The sequence below is a fragment of the Serinus canaria genome, chromosome 15, assembly GCF_022539315.1.
Source record: "Serinus canaria isolate serCan28SL12 chromosome 15, serCan2020, whole genome shotgun sequence".
Taxonomy (NCBI): domain Eukaryota; kingdom Metazoa; phylum Chordata; class Aves; order Passeriformes; family Fringillidae; genus Serinus; species Serinus canaria.
This window is the reverse complement of record NC_066329.1, coordinates 7,671,432-7,684,865: the sequence shown is the minus strand read 5'-3', so window position 1 is coordinate 7,684,865 and position 13,434 is coordinate 7,671,432. Positions and strand designations below refer to the sequence as shown.

At 44.7% G+C, this 13,434-nt stretch overlaps 1 protein-coding gene and 1 long non-coding RNA gene across 24 annotated transcripts in view; one reads left to right on the top strand and one right to left on the bottom strand.

Annotated features, from left to right (window-relative positions):
- Positions 1-13,434, top strand: part of FBRSL1 (fibrosin like 1) — a 505,293-nt gene that overhangs the window by 142,642 nt on the left and 349,217 nt on the right. The gene's annotated exons all lie outside the window — the stretch shown is intronic.
- On the bottom strand, positions 1,604-2,085 carry LOC127060205 (uncharacterized). Of its 4 annotated transcripts, none has more exons than XR_007778940.1 (3): positions 2,025-2,085; positions 1,800-1,849; positions 1,604-1,674 (listed from the first exon to the last, which is right to left on the bottom strand). It is a non-coding gene; the product is annotated as an uncharacterized LOC127060205 (long non-coding RNA). The 4 variants fall into 4 exon arrangements; XR_007778942.1 differs by lacking the exon at positions 2,025-2,085 and adding an exon at positions 1,900-1,924; XR_007778939.1 differs by having other exon boundaries at positions 1,622-1,724.

Here is a 13,434-nt window from a genome sequence, read left to right as displayed (position 1 = left end):
GCCTGTGCTGGGCTGTCTGCAGTGCCTGCAGGGGTCTCCATCTGGGCTCCCCATGGCAGCAGAGGCAGGAGCTGCAGCCCCAGTGCAGCGTGGCTGGGCAGAGCTCTGGAACTGCACTTACACACTGTCAGGAATTTCCTGACAATCCAGGGGAAGCAGCCCCCACCAGGCAGGACTCATCCCTACCAAGAAGGGCTTGCAAACCTGATGTTCCTGGTGGTTTCAGAGTTAAGACATGTCAGAAAATTCAGGTGGTAGGAAGATGAACCACGCTGGTGCAGTGTTAGGAAGTGATGTTGTGAGTGTGTGGAGACTCACACCAGTTATGAGCTCCATGTTTTAAAACTCTTGCTGGTCACCTTTAACTTCTCTGCCTGCGTTGAGATGACTGATAAGGACTTTAGGTCACATTTGCTTAAATATAACCTCAGAGAGAGCAGAATAAAGGGAAACAAGGCAATCCTCTCTTCTCCACTGACAGCCTGTAAGTAGCTGTGAATGAATCTCATTACGGCAGCTTCTTTTGAAAGGGAGAAATAAAAAGGAAATTTCATTGCTAACAACTTATGTGGCATTAGATGCTATAAAAAAGGTTGTTGGTGGTCATTGGTTACATTGTTATAAAAGAAGAGCTAAATGGTCTGTAATTTAGAGAAGGGGATTTAATTACATGAAGTAATTTACAGGAAGCTATAACCACTTGTATCTTATTCTCTGTTGAATATAATTGGTTGACACTATGCACTAAGTCCTCTTTCTTTTCCTTCTTCCTTCCTCTGACTTTGTTTTATTTTGTGGGGGTTTTTCTGGGAAGGTACCAAGATAAAAGCATTTCTATTGGATCTTGTGATTTTAACAAGTTGAGAAATGGAGTAGTGTGGGCTGTTTGAATAGATCCAGAGCCCTGGCTGGAGGTTTTGATTGTGCATCTCTTCATAGCTGTGAGCCAGGACATGTTCCAGGTGTCCTGTGAGATGTGTAGAGACATTATTCCCAGGTTCAGTGTGGATGCTGCAGGAGGAGCTGGGACCCTGAAGGAGCCACAGTCTTTTTGGATGTTCTTTTTCTGATTTGGACAAGAAGCATCTAAAAGGTTACTTCATGTTGATTCAAGCACTGAATCAACATGCTGCCCAATATTTTAGCTAACTTAGCAGAAGAGGCTGGGATCTGTCACCTAATTGTAGCCTCTGCTTACACCACATGTCTGCAGTGATATTTGGGATGATCACAGGTATTTTTATTGGTGTGAAATAAGCACAATTGATGCAGACAGCCAATATTCTTCTCCTAGCACACTTATCAGTGTGATGACTAAACCATCTGCTCCACACCAGTCTAAAGCTGAGCTGATTCCAAACAAACAAAATGACATCCCAATGTCACAGGTGGTCGAGGCAGGATAAATACCTTCTCCATGAGGTACTGTTCCTTTCCTCATGCAGAACTTGTCCTTGCTGACTGCTGGCCATGGATCTCAGCTTCTGCAGGAGTCTGCTGGGGTACCCAGTGTGCCAGGATTGCTTTGGCAGCTGCCAGTCCTTGCCTGAAGTCATCCAGTGGCACTGCTCCAGCTGACTTGGCTTTTCTTGTGGGAGCCTCTGAGAGCTGAGCTGTGTTCCACCTCTGAGAGCTGAGCTGTGTTCCACCTCTGAGAGCTGAGCTGTGCTCCACCTCTCAGGGCTGAGCTGTGTTCCACCTCTGAGAGCTGAGCTGTGTTCCACCTCTCAGGGCTGAGCTGTGTTCCACCTCTGAGAGCTGAGCTGTGCTCCACCTCTCAGGGCTGAGCTGTGTTCCACCTCTGAGAGCTGAGCTGTGTTCCACCTCTGAGAGCTGAGCTGTGTTCCACCTCTCAGGGCTGAGCTGTGCTCCACCTCTCAGGGCTGAGCTGTGTTCCACCTCTGAGAGCTGAGCTGTGTTCCACCTCTCAGGGCTGAGCTGTGTTCCACCTCTCAGGGCTGAGCTGTGTTCCACCTCTCAGGGCTGAGCTGTGTTCCACCTCTCAGGGCTGAGCTGTGTTCCACCTCTGAGAGCTGAGCTGTGTTCCACCTCTCAGGGCTGAGCTGTGTTCCACCTCTCAGTCCCTCTCCCTCCCAAACTGCAGCCTTGGGCAGTGTTTCCCACATCTCTCAGCCTCTTTCTGGTTGGATTCTTAAGGGAGATAATTTTCATGTTTCTGCCTGATGGATGGTTTACATGAGCTGTTGAGAACATACCCAGCTTGAGTGAGCACATCTTTGGTTCCAAGGCATCTCTTAGGTAAAATAAGCACTTGCATTTTTCCTTCCAGCAAGGTTATTAGTAGCTATTCAGGTGAATGCCATTGCACAATTGTTTTGGCAGCATCAGTCTATTTTCCCTAATGTTTTGTCTTAAAGAAACATCAAAATTAAGTAAAGCCAGCAGGGATTTTTCATAGATGTAAAGCTCTTCCAAACTTAGGGGTTGGGAGAGTCCTAAGGTGTAGTTGGGTGTGTATCTTTTAACTCAAGAGGTGAAATATGTTGTGTCTGTATGTAGGTTTTTCCAGCTATTAGCACTCCAAGTTGATTCTAAAATTTTTCTGAAGTTGGTCCTTTAAATTATTTTATTTTTAAAAAATTCTAGCAAGGTTTCATGTGATAAATTTAGGAATTATACTTGTAAGCTCTTGTTATATGCAAAAGTTGGGGCTTTTTTTTTTTTCTGGTAGCTTTCAATTTTGCTTTTTTTCTGCAGTTGGAATTACTGAGATCACAAAGCAAAGTATTCTTTGGGTAGCTGCTGGATTCTGAATGTTGGTGTCTAAAGTTAATTGTGTAAATGAGTACAGGTTTTTCATTTAGAACCAAATCTTTTATCTTCACCTTTTCTTCCCCATTCCACTTTTTTTCTGGTTAAAGGATTTCAGTTCAGCTCTAGGGAAAGGAGCACAGGCTTGATTGTTCCTTCATCTGCAGATCCATTGCCAGTTAAGTTGGAGATGAGCAATGGGTTTCACTTTGCTCTCTGATATTTCCTCTTACAGCTCTGCTTGACTCATTGAACTGAACAGTAAAACCAAGGAAAAAAACCTCTTTCCAGGGGAAATCTTATCCACTGGAATAATGTTGCTAAAAGAATCCAGTGAGGAGGTGATGGATCAAGTAGGGGGTGTTGTCCAGGGCAGCCTGAGTAACAGTGCCATGATGAGCAGCCCTGTGTTGCTGGATCATTGCAGCCTCCTGGAAAGTGGTACTAGATCTCATGAACTTGTTTTTCTGGTGGTTCTCAAAACTTTCAAGTGGTCATAGGGCAATATTGTGTAACTTGACATGACATTTATTGGCTGTAGTGTCAGTCAGAAATATCTCTTTGGAGTTAGAGCTTCAGTCCTTTTAGGATGGAAGCTGAAGGTAGCTCAGCTGGACATTGTGGAGTACATCTGCAGCTTTAACCTGAAAAAAATGAATGTTCTAGTTTCCAGTTACTTTTTAGCTCCAGTGGAGCAATTTCAGTGGATAAAGGTGTAAATGGGGATGACAGAAGGAGTCATATTGAGAGTGTTGCCTGAACTGAGGGCTTTGAACTTGTTCCACATTTGTACATGTGCTCCTTCCCTTCCTGGTTCAGACTGCAAAAAGCGACAATATAAAAATAAAGCAGTTATTCCTTCCTCACTGCATAGGAAATAACCATAACAGCTGAACAAAGCTGGGGTCCTCAAAACCCAAACCCCATTCTGCAGAGCTGGATTTGGTGTTTTCCCCATGTTGTGTCCATGCCCTCTGCCAGAGGGGCTGGCAGTGTCACCTGGGATGCTCCTGGGCCGTGCTGGTGTGATGGCTGGGAGCCACTGGAGATTGCTTCCCCATTCTCGTCTCTCCCTTTCCTTGCCACTGCCTCATTTTGTTCATAAAGCAGCTTGGAATTGAGTGTTTGACAAAGAAGTGTTTACAAGCAGTGTTTCTTGTGCATAACTGCCTAGCTGAGGGGAATAACAATTTGGGTCTGAATTTCAGCCCTCCTTTGTCACTGTCGTGTCATCGTCGGTGGCAGAGCTGTCTCTGCTTAAAGAGAAAGATGGATTAAAATTGTTTCAGGGCATGGCACCCAAATGGCAATGTGTGGTCTTGGAAGAGCCTGCCAACTTTTCTTTGTGGCCCCTGCTCATCCTTTGTCCTGATTCTGAGTGCCCCAAGGTGTGTGTTAATTAATTACCAGGTGGTGACTTAGGGGTTTCTGCATGTGGAATCTGCTGGTTAGGGGGACTTCCATTCTGGCCATATGAAATGTGATGGTTGGAGTTCTGCCAGGTTTTAAACCTGTGGTGGGTGAGATGCTGTCCTAATCTGTGTGGGGGTATGGTTGGAGTTCAGTGTTCATGGGGTGAAACTGACAGTGCAGATGGGACTGGTGTAATCAAAATAAAAGCCACGTTTAGCTATCAGACAGGAAGAAAGGGGCTCCAGGATTAAGCTTTTTAGTTCAGGCAGCATGTGGGTGTTTCAATTGTCCATGCTAAAACCCTTCTGCAAATTATGCCAGCCGGGCAGGGTGTGAAGGGAATAGAAGCAATGAAGTTATGCATGAGTAAGGAACAGCTCAGGCTGTATTTAGACCCATTACTGGCCATTAGCAAAGGGTTTTTTCCTTTTGAGGGGGCTGTCTTTTAAAGGGGCTGTTTGCAGGAATTAACATGTTTGTTCAGGAGTGATGGGAACAAGCAAAAGCAATCCCTAGAATCACCCACAAATAACCAGAGGCACATGGAGTCCAGGCTCACTCCAGGTTGGGGGGCTGAATGGGATGGTTCTCCTTAATGCTGGCACCAGTCTGTGACTCAAACCATCACCCAGAGGGAAAAGAAATAAATCACAGCATATGAAACACAAGTCATGCAGTCAGGCATGAGTAAGAGTGGTACTCAGCATTGTGGCCAGCGAGATGAACTCCTTTCCTGCTGCTTGATGCAAGCCTGAAGTGATTTCTGTAGCAAGCTTGCCAGTGTCAAATCTGCTTTTCTGGGTAGACTTATTGCTTATTGGTTGATACTGGTGTGTTGAGCAAAACCAGACCAACAGTCAGAGCTTTACTGACAAAGCTGAGAGAGGGTTCATGTGATGACTGCACAGCTCAGAGCATCTGTGAGTTAGTGCTGGTGCTTGTCAGAGTTATTTGACTGTAGCAATGTCCTGAACTGGTAAATTCCTGTAAGGAGATGACCACACCACTCTCACATCCAGAGTGACTTCTATTTGTCCTCATGCAAAGTACTGCAGGTGTTTTGCTAAGACATCTTCCAAATCCCCATGGCCTTGTTCTGAATCATCCTGCTGCTTTGAGGAGCTCCGTAAATAAACAGTGTGGTTTTATATTCCTGTACAAATGCTGGTCTCTTACAGCTGGGTGTTTCCTCCCTGTTTACCTGACTTGTCAAGAGCAGAGGGAGAAGAAAAATGTCTTTGTGACAGCTTTTTTTTTTTCCTTGTAGTGAAGCAAAGGAATAAAGGGATTATTTTTTTCCCCAGACAGTCTACCCACAGCAGCAGCACCAGGCACCTCTGGTAAATTGATCAAGGAACATATTTGACCTTAAGGCTGCTTGTTAGAGAACATTGTTATAGGCATGTTGTAATAGCAGGTGTAATAAAGTCTGCATTGTCCCAGAGAAAAAAACAAAACAGCAACAGTTTTGTGGTGGGGTTTTTGTTGGTGTTGGTGGGGTTTTTTTGTGTGTGTGTTATTTAGTAGGAGCTGCATTGTTGTCTGATAACCTTGGGTCACCTCAAATAGGCATGAGCCTAAGGCAGAGCCAAAAGCAGATGTGTTGGTAGGTAGTAGAGGTTTCACTGACCCAAGAAACAGGGAAAGAATATTTTTTAAGAATTAGCTATCTTTATAGTGCTTTGTGTTCATCCAGCTATCACATAGCTTTGTAAAGATGATTTCAAAAACCCATTTTTATTGCTGCAGCTTTTAAGTCTTAGCTGCTTGAATTGCATATTTTTCTTAACTTTTCTCCAGTTATACAATTACCACCACTCTGGATCTCAGCATTTACTGACCTGCCAGTGTACTTGAAGAACAGGAATTTATTTACAGTCCCATGATGGCTGGTCATCACAAATGATTATTTTTCTATGAGAGTGTTTCAGTGGCTTGAGACTTGGTGCTTGTGAAGTCTGAACACATCTATGTGTTCTTCCTATCAATTAAAAGTGCAGAAGAGGATAAACTTTGTTGGGAGTTTCCTCCCTGTGAGAGTGGGGAGGCCCTGGCTCAGACTGCCCAGAGGAGCTGTGCCTGCCCCATCCCTGGAAGTGTCCAAGTCCAGGCTGGCTGGGGCTGAAATTGCCCCCATAAGGATTCAGTTGGTTGAGAGCCTAAATCCCAGTAACCTGTTGGTGCAATGTGCCCCTTGTTCACTTCAGCATTTGCACAAACCCCACAGATCAAGTGTATTCTCATTTCTAATTTCATATTCTGGCACCTTTCACTGGAATAAATCTTCTACTTTGATAAATCCAGGCACATAAAGTGTACAAGCTGTTTTAAGATGTTTGTTGTGCTCCATGAATGAGACTCAAAATAGGATTTCTGATCATTCCAGAGGCTTCCTTCTGTGGCATCACCTGCTTGTTTTCCTAATGGTCATTATTTATTTATTTTAGCAGAGTGTCTGTAACTTATATAGGCAATTACAGGAATTTGCACTGCCTCAGCTGTGTTCATTGGCAGGCTGTGGAAAAGGAGAGGATTTTTGCAGCCCTCAGCACCACGTGGCCACATTGATCAGGTGTGTCCTGCTGTTCAGGGACCTGTGGAGATGAGCTGTCACAGCCTCAGGTGGATCTGCTCAACCTGCTGAAAAGCTGAAGGGCTTTTTCACTGCTTCCTGCAGCTAAGGCTGTTCATACAACTACACAAATGGGAGCCCTTAGTTAATTCCTACTTAGGTATTGACACACTTGTTGACTTGGAGCTTGTTCTGACAGAATTAGGATTTAATCAGCAGAAGTCAATCTTTTCTTTCTACCTATCCAAAAAATGAGCTGTTTCCAGTGCTGAATTGTATATGTTACAATAAAAAACAAGCAAATGATACATTCTTTTTCACTGTCAGATGGTGTCTTTACCCTAGTAGTCACTCTGTAAGGAATTAAGTTCTCTGTGCTATTTTTATTTATTTATTGAATATGAATCTTGATCTCTAGCATGATGGTACTTGGTATCTGAGTTGGGTTTTTTTATGTTTCCAGTCTCTGCAGACACATAATTTTAAAACCCCTTCTCTTTGTTCTCCTCAAAAAATAACTCTGTCTGGGAGAGGAGGAGAAGCCCTATTCTTGCCAGTAATGCTAGTTGGTAAAGTTGTTGAGTTTAAAGGATTTCTGCTACCAAGTTGTGCTACTTGATTCTTGGCCAAGAGGATTAATTGCTTAGCCACCCTTTGTGTGGCTGCTGATCTGTAAAGGGGAGAAAATAATTTTTACTTCATTTTCTAAATGGTTGCAATACACAGAAGAAAAGTAGCAGGGGACATGATGATTATTGTACTGCCATACAGGAAAATACATCACTGTATTTTCAACCTGAAGGAGGCAGAGAGGAGGTCACAGCTGTAGGAGTCTGGGTCTTGCAGGGTGTGAGGGACCAGCCTTAAGTTGTGGAACCTCATCATCCATAGACTTGTCTGGGTTTGGAAGCAGCACTGGCACATCAGCTCAGAGCTGACTCAGAGCACAGCAAGCTGGTTCAGATGGAGGACATGAGAGAAGTGACTCCATCCAAGTCAGGATTTCTGCATCATGCCAGATGAATGTGCCAGGTCAGGTGCCCAGGATGGATGCCAGCATCAGGTTTCAAGGGCTTGCTTAGAGGTGCTGAGCACCATTCAATGATTTAATCCAGCAAGAACCTTGCAGAAAGCTCTGGCAGTTGCTGAGGATGATCTAATGCTGGTATTAATCATCATCTCATGATTGAGAACTAGGTGTGAGTGCTGAGGGTGTTTCCACAGTACAAACCCAGGCAAGGATCTTGATAGCAAACTTGCTGAGCCAGTTTTTAAGCCTAACCATTTTATTTTTCTTAATTATATACCCTCTAAAAGTCTTCTAGGGTGAAGAGCTAGTTAGAAGTACTGAATGTGTAATTTTGTGGTTTTCTGTCCTTGGTAACTGGCTTCTTGGGTAGATTTAGGAAGGAATAGATCCAGTTAAAGAAGCTTGAAATAGGGCTCATGTATCTACTGCTCTGAAATAGCCCCCTTGATTATGAACTTAGAGTATGAAATGTACATAGAGCTGATTGCAGTGAGCTAAACAGGCTTGCCAAGGGAAAAAAAAAATCTGCAATTCAGTGTTAATTCATTTATTTTATTCTTCTCAGAATTTGGTTATGTGTTGCCCTTAGCTCAGAGACCCAGACCTCCACCTCTCATGTGGTCTTCTGCTCCTCCTGCAGTGAGTGCAGGAGCCCTTTGCTTTCCTCCCTGACCTCAGGTGGGAAGTGGCAAAAGGAGTTGTCAAGGTCTAACTGGGTGTGAGGGTGGCAGATCTGTGCTTCAGGGGGTTTGGCATCCAAAAGACTTTTCCTACCAGAAGATGGGAGGGAAATAGCAGCTGCTGGTGGGTTGTGTTGGCACCTCCGGTGTTGGTGGCTTACATTCTGTTTGCTGAAACTAACTGCAAAATATTCCAAATTGTTAAAATTCTGCCTGCCCAGCAAAATCCACAGGGAGTGTGGCATTCCTGGGCATGGGAATGGTTGCCTCATTTAGCAACAAGTAATGACTATTCAGTGGCACAGGCTTCAGCAGAGAGGAGGAGGAGCAGGAATGCAGGTCCATGGGGATCCCAGCTTGTTCACCTGGGCTGCCTTGGGCTCTGCTACCTCATGTGTGCTACCTGGAAGGAAATCTGGGGTGCATTCATCCATGTCACAGCCCAACCTTGGCTTTGCTTCATTTGTGTTCCCTTGGAGCTGCTCATGTGGAAGGGGGACAGTTGTGCTTTGTGTGAGTGTGGATGCATGTGCGTGTCTGTCAGGTTTGCTCTTGCAGCTTAGCCATAATTCATTACATAAAGCCTGTTTGTCACACGTGCCTCTAAATATCCACGGGCCAGTCTCATGTGCTAACTGCAGTGTAAATACAGTGAGGGGAGGAGTGCAGTTTATCCAGATCCAAGCACAGAGGATGAGTGTTGCCTGTGATGGGAGTCCTGCTCCTGACCCAGTGCTGTACCTGCCTTCACTGAAGCACCAGAGGTTCAAGTGACTTGTCAAAGGCTGCAAAGCAAGGGAGCAGCTCCACTGACATTTGATATCAGGAGCCTTCTGCTTCCCAGTCTGCTGCTGATTTACACTTTCATCCTTCAGTACACATAACTGCTGCTTGAATTAAGCCGTGACACATCTTCACTTGGGTGCAAAATGATTTCAAGTAAGGCCTTGCAAAAGGAATGTCGTTCCTTCCGCCAACACCGCGTGGGTTCAGCCCGCTCCCACCTGGTCCTTGTGCCAGTTCAGCAGCACCAGCTAATAAATTACAATTATTGAGGTCTCAATCCATCATGTCTGAGGCCTGGTGTTGCCTGTTCCAGTGCATTGACCAGGGCCGTTTGCTGGCTGCTAATGTACTGTGCTTTTACTCTGTCTTGTCCCGTAATGATGGCATCCCTTGTACCAATTTGAATCCTATTAGATTGCAATTAATTTCTCTCTGCTGCAAACTGAGGCTGAGTCAAGTGCTGTTCAGTGCAGAGCTTACAACACGGATGTATCACAAGGGTGAAGTGCTAAGAACCCAGCCTGAACAATTTTTTAATCTGTGCTTCATGTTCCCCTACTTCCCTAATGGCACTAATTAGCAAAGCAAATTCCTTGCTTTGGGAGCACGAGTGTGAGCAAGTGAGGAGCAGAAGGATATAACTAGTTTGAGAATGAGAATCAGAAAGGGAGGCAATTGCAGGAAGCTCTTCTTGTGGGGGAGGGATCTCTGCCTGCAGGTACAAGAGGTTTTTATTTCACTGCAGTGGGACATGGTGCTCCAAGACTTGTTGAGCTGGCTTTGTTTCACAGTGAGTCATTTAATGCATGGAAAGTCCTGCTACAGGATCCATGAGGAGCCTATTCAGGCGTTGCTGTGATGTTCTTGGTAGGAGAGTGCCTGGGCAAGGTTAGTTCTGTGTTAGGATCAATGTTTCTCTGGCAATGCAGGTGCAGCCTCATGGGCACAGTCAACACCCAGGTGCTTTGAAACTCCTCCCAGAGAGGGAAATCCTCAGGGCCCCAGGAAATCTCTAAGTGGTCTTCCTCAGCTCTGTTTCTGTAAACATCCTGAGAATGCCAACACACAGTGCAGTCACCCAGAGAATAGCTGAAGTGAAGTTGCTCCACGGAGGAAAATTGAAAAAAAAAACCAATGCTGTCTTGGGACAAGAACCCCCATCTGTCCTTCTTGGTTGTCAATGCAGTGCTGGAGCTGTGCTTTCAGTACTAAATAAATATGTAAATGTCAGCATGGAGTCATAAAACAGTTTTGTTTTTTGTAGTTCAAGTTCAGATTTTGGAGAAGGAGCTTGATTGCACCATCACAATGTGGTTTCTACTGAATAGATTGATCCTTGGAAGCAAACTAGATTAATACTAGGAGGAGACAGATTTAGAATTCATCCTTCTCTGTGGTTTCTATAAACTGGGCAATACTTCTGGGCTCTTTGTTGCTCTAGCAATTTTCTCTCTGTTGGATGATGACCTTTTCAATAAGTGGTCATCCACATTGAATTTTTCTGACTCAGAGCTTAAAAAACAGGGCTTTTTATTGACTATAGAATTCCCATACTGTAGCTTGACCTCGCTGTCGGCTTTCTTTGGAGACTGTACAGAGATTGCAGCTAATGCCAAGAGAAGCCATTCACCTTTTAAGCTTTCTTTTCCCTGGCTCATAATCTACATCTGAGTGAAATACAAAGTATTGCTTATCTCCCATCTGCAAAGCTTCAGTAAGCTCTGGGCTACAAGAGCCCAGCAGCTCTGACACCGCTCTGCAGCACCAGAGCTGCCATGGCCCTGGCAGAGACAGCTCTTGGGGCAGGCAATTGCTCAGACACAGTGGGCATATTGCTTTAATTTTTCTTTACTTACAGAACCACTCACACTGGAAAAGACCTTTAGGATAAAGTGTTGCATATAAGCTTTGTAAGCTTACTGTCATTTATTAATTTATGATTGCTGTCACACATGACACTGAGAGCTCGCTCGGCTCCCTTCAGGAAAGGGAATGGATTTCTACTCAGTGTAAATCCAAACAAGAAAAGGAAATGCTGTTACATATTCATATTTCCAATCTGTATTTGAAATTTCATGTTGTTTTTTTTCCAATTTTTTTGTTGGCCTTTCAAGGAGAGTTTACAGCCCTCTGGGGATATCAGCCCAGAAAAAGATATTTGGGGTGCGATAGGAAGGAGAAGGAATGAAGGAGAGGATGCAAAGAAATTAAGAAAGCTTCTACTAAAGTACAATTCTAGTATTGTTTGTCAAGCTGAAATGGTTTTATCTTTAATTTTGAGGCAGGCACTCGCAATTTCATATGCTGCTTTCCTCCTTAATTAAGTAATTTTGTTCTATTGCATATTTATACCATGTCTTACTACTGTAAGTAAGTGGCTACAATATTACCTCTAAGCAAGGCTTCTTGAAATGATTAAAAGTTGATGTTTATGTGTGCCTGTAGTTTTGGGGTCTTTCCACTGGAAAGAAATATTTCACCCTGATTTATACTACATGAAAATCCCCTTGATCATAGCAGGAGGAAAGGTGGTTTCTCGAGTGAGGTGCAGAAGGTGTGTGGGTCATCTCTAGATCCACATATGACCTTCAGCAGGTTATTTCAGGTGCTTTGCTCACAGCTGTTCCGTGTCTAAAGCCAGGCATAACACCTTCCTATTGCACACAGGAGTTGCAGGTTGACATTTTGTGACCATTGCATATTCCAATATTGCTGAGGCTGGGATAGGCTATAAAAAGAACCACTCTAACCTTCCACGTGCTAGGAGTAGGGATCTGACTTTGAGACTCCCTTCAGGACACACCTAATATAAAGCTAATAAACTGCATGTCAGATTACAGAATAATGTAAATGGTGGATGTTGGTGGATGAAGGGTACAGGTGGCAGTCTCTGGACCCTGTCAAAGTGCTATAAAATCAAACTTGGAAAAATGAAGGTTTTGAGAGTACCTTGTTAGGTTTGTGTGGGGATTTCATGCTGGGCTTTGGCTTTGAGTTACTCTGTGCTGCTTAGCACATGAGAGGTGGTGACTTTACAACTGCACCCGTGGGCAGAATGCAGCCTGCCAGATATGCAGGCTTTGTTTTCTGTTCTTGGAAGATATTTCTGGGTGATGGACCCCTGATTTACCCTAAAATCAAAAAATGTAGGAGGGTAGGTCCATCAGCCTGAGACACACTGGTCTGTGCTCTCTCTGGTGAGAGGGAAGGGAAGGGAAGGGAAGGGAAGGGAAGGGAAGGGAAGGGAAGGGAAGGGAAGGGAAGGGAAGGGAAGGGAAGGGAAGGGAAGGGAAGGGAAGGGAAGGGAAGGGAAGGGAAGGGAAGGGAAGGGAAGGGAAGGGTGGCACAGATCAGCATGTTGAGGTGGAGCTCCAGGGAAGAAGAGCAGGGCAGGTCTCCATCGCTGTTCCCAGCTTGGAATGCTGGATTTCCCCACCACAGCTTCCCACCTGCCCCCTCCTCCTGAGAGCTGCTTTGCCTTGCAGGCTGCCCCAGTGACTCCAGAGAGTGCTGGAGACTGACTGTGAGCTGCTTGCAGTCAGAGGAGATATTTTCACAGTTCACATTGCCCGAGGGTCTGAGCTGTGCTCCCCTGTTTGCAGCTTTCCCTTCTCTCCGTGCCAGGGATGTGAAATCCAGAACCTCTCCTAACATGCACTTGGCAGTTTGTGTCTCTGTCTCTCCAGCTGGAAGGGCAGTGGGGGTTGTGTGCATTGATTGCTGACCCTTTGAAATGTTGGCTCTTCCAATTGCTTGAATTTTTTATAAATATTAAGTCTCTGCATAAATGATCTTGCACAACTTCTACAAAGCATGAAAGAGGAGAGGTTAAATTGAAAATGAGGTATATTGGACTTCAGAGCACAAAGATAAATACCTATTTAAGTTGAAGTTTAAATGAATAGCTCCTCTGGATATGTGCTAGTGGGTTCAGAGGGTAATTTTTTTTCTTAACCTTAATATGTTCCACTCTAGCCGTGCAGATCTAATTAGTGAGGGCAGCACTAGCAGGGCTGAGGCACTGTCACTGTGCAGGCAAACTGGACAAGGCAGAAGGAAACCAGAGTCAATAGTCTGGACTTTTTCCCCATTTGTCATTAAGTTTCATTCATCTCAGTCCTGGCAGCTTGCTGATGTTTCCCATCAGTGGCCTGGCCAGGGAGGATATTCCATATGCTGCC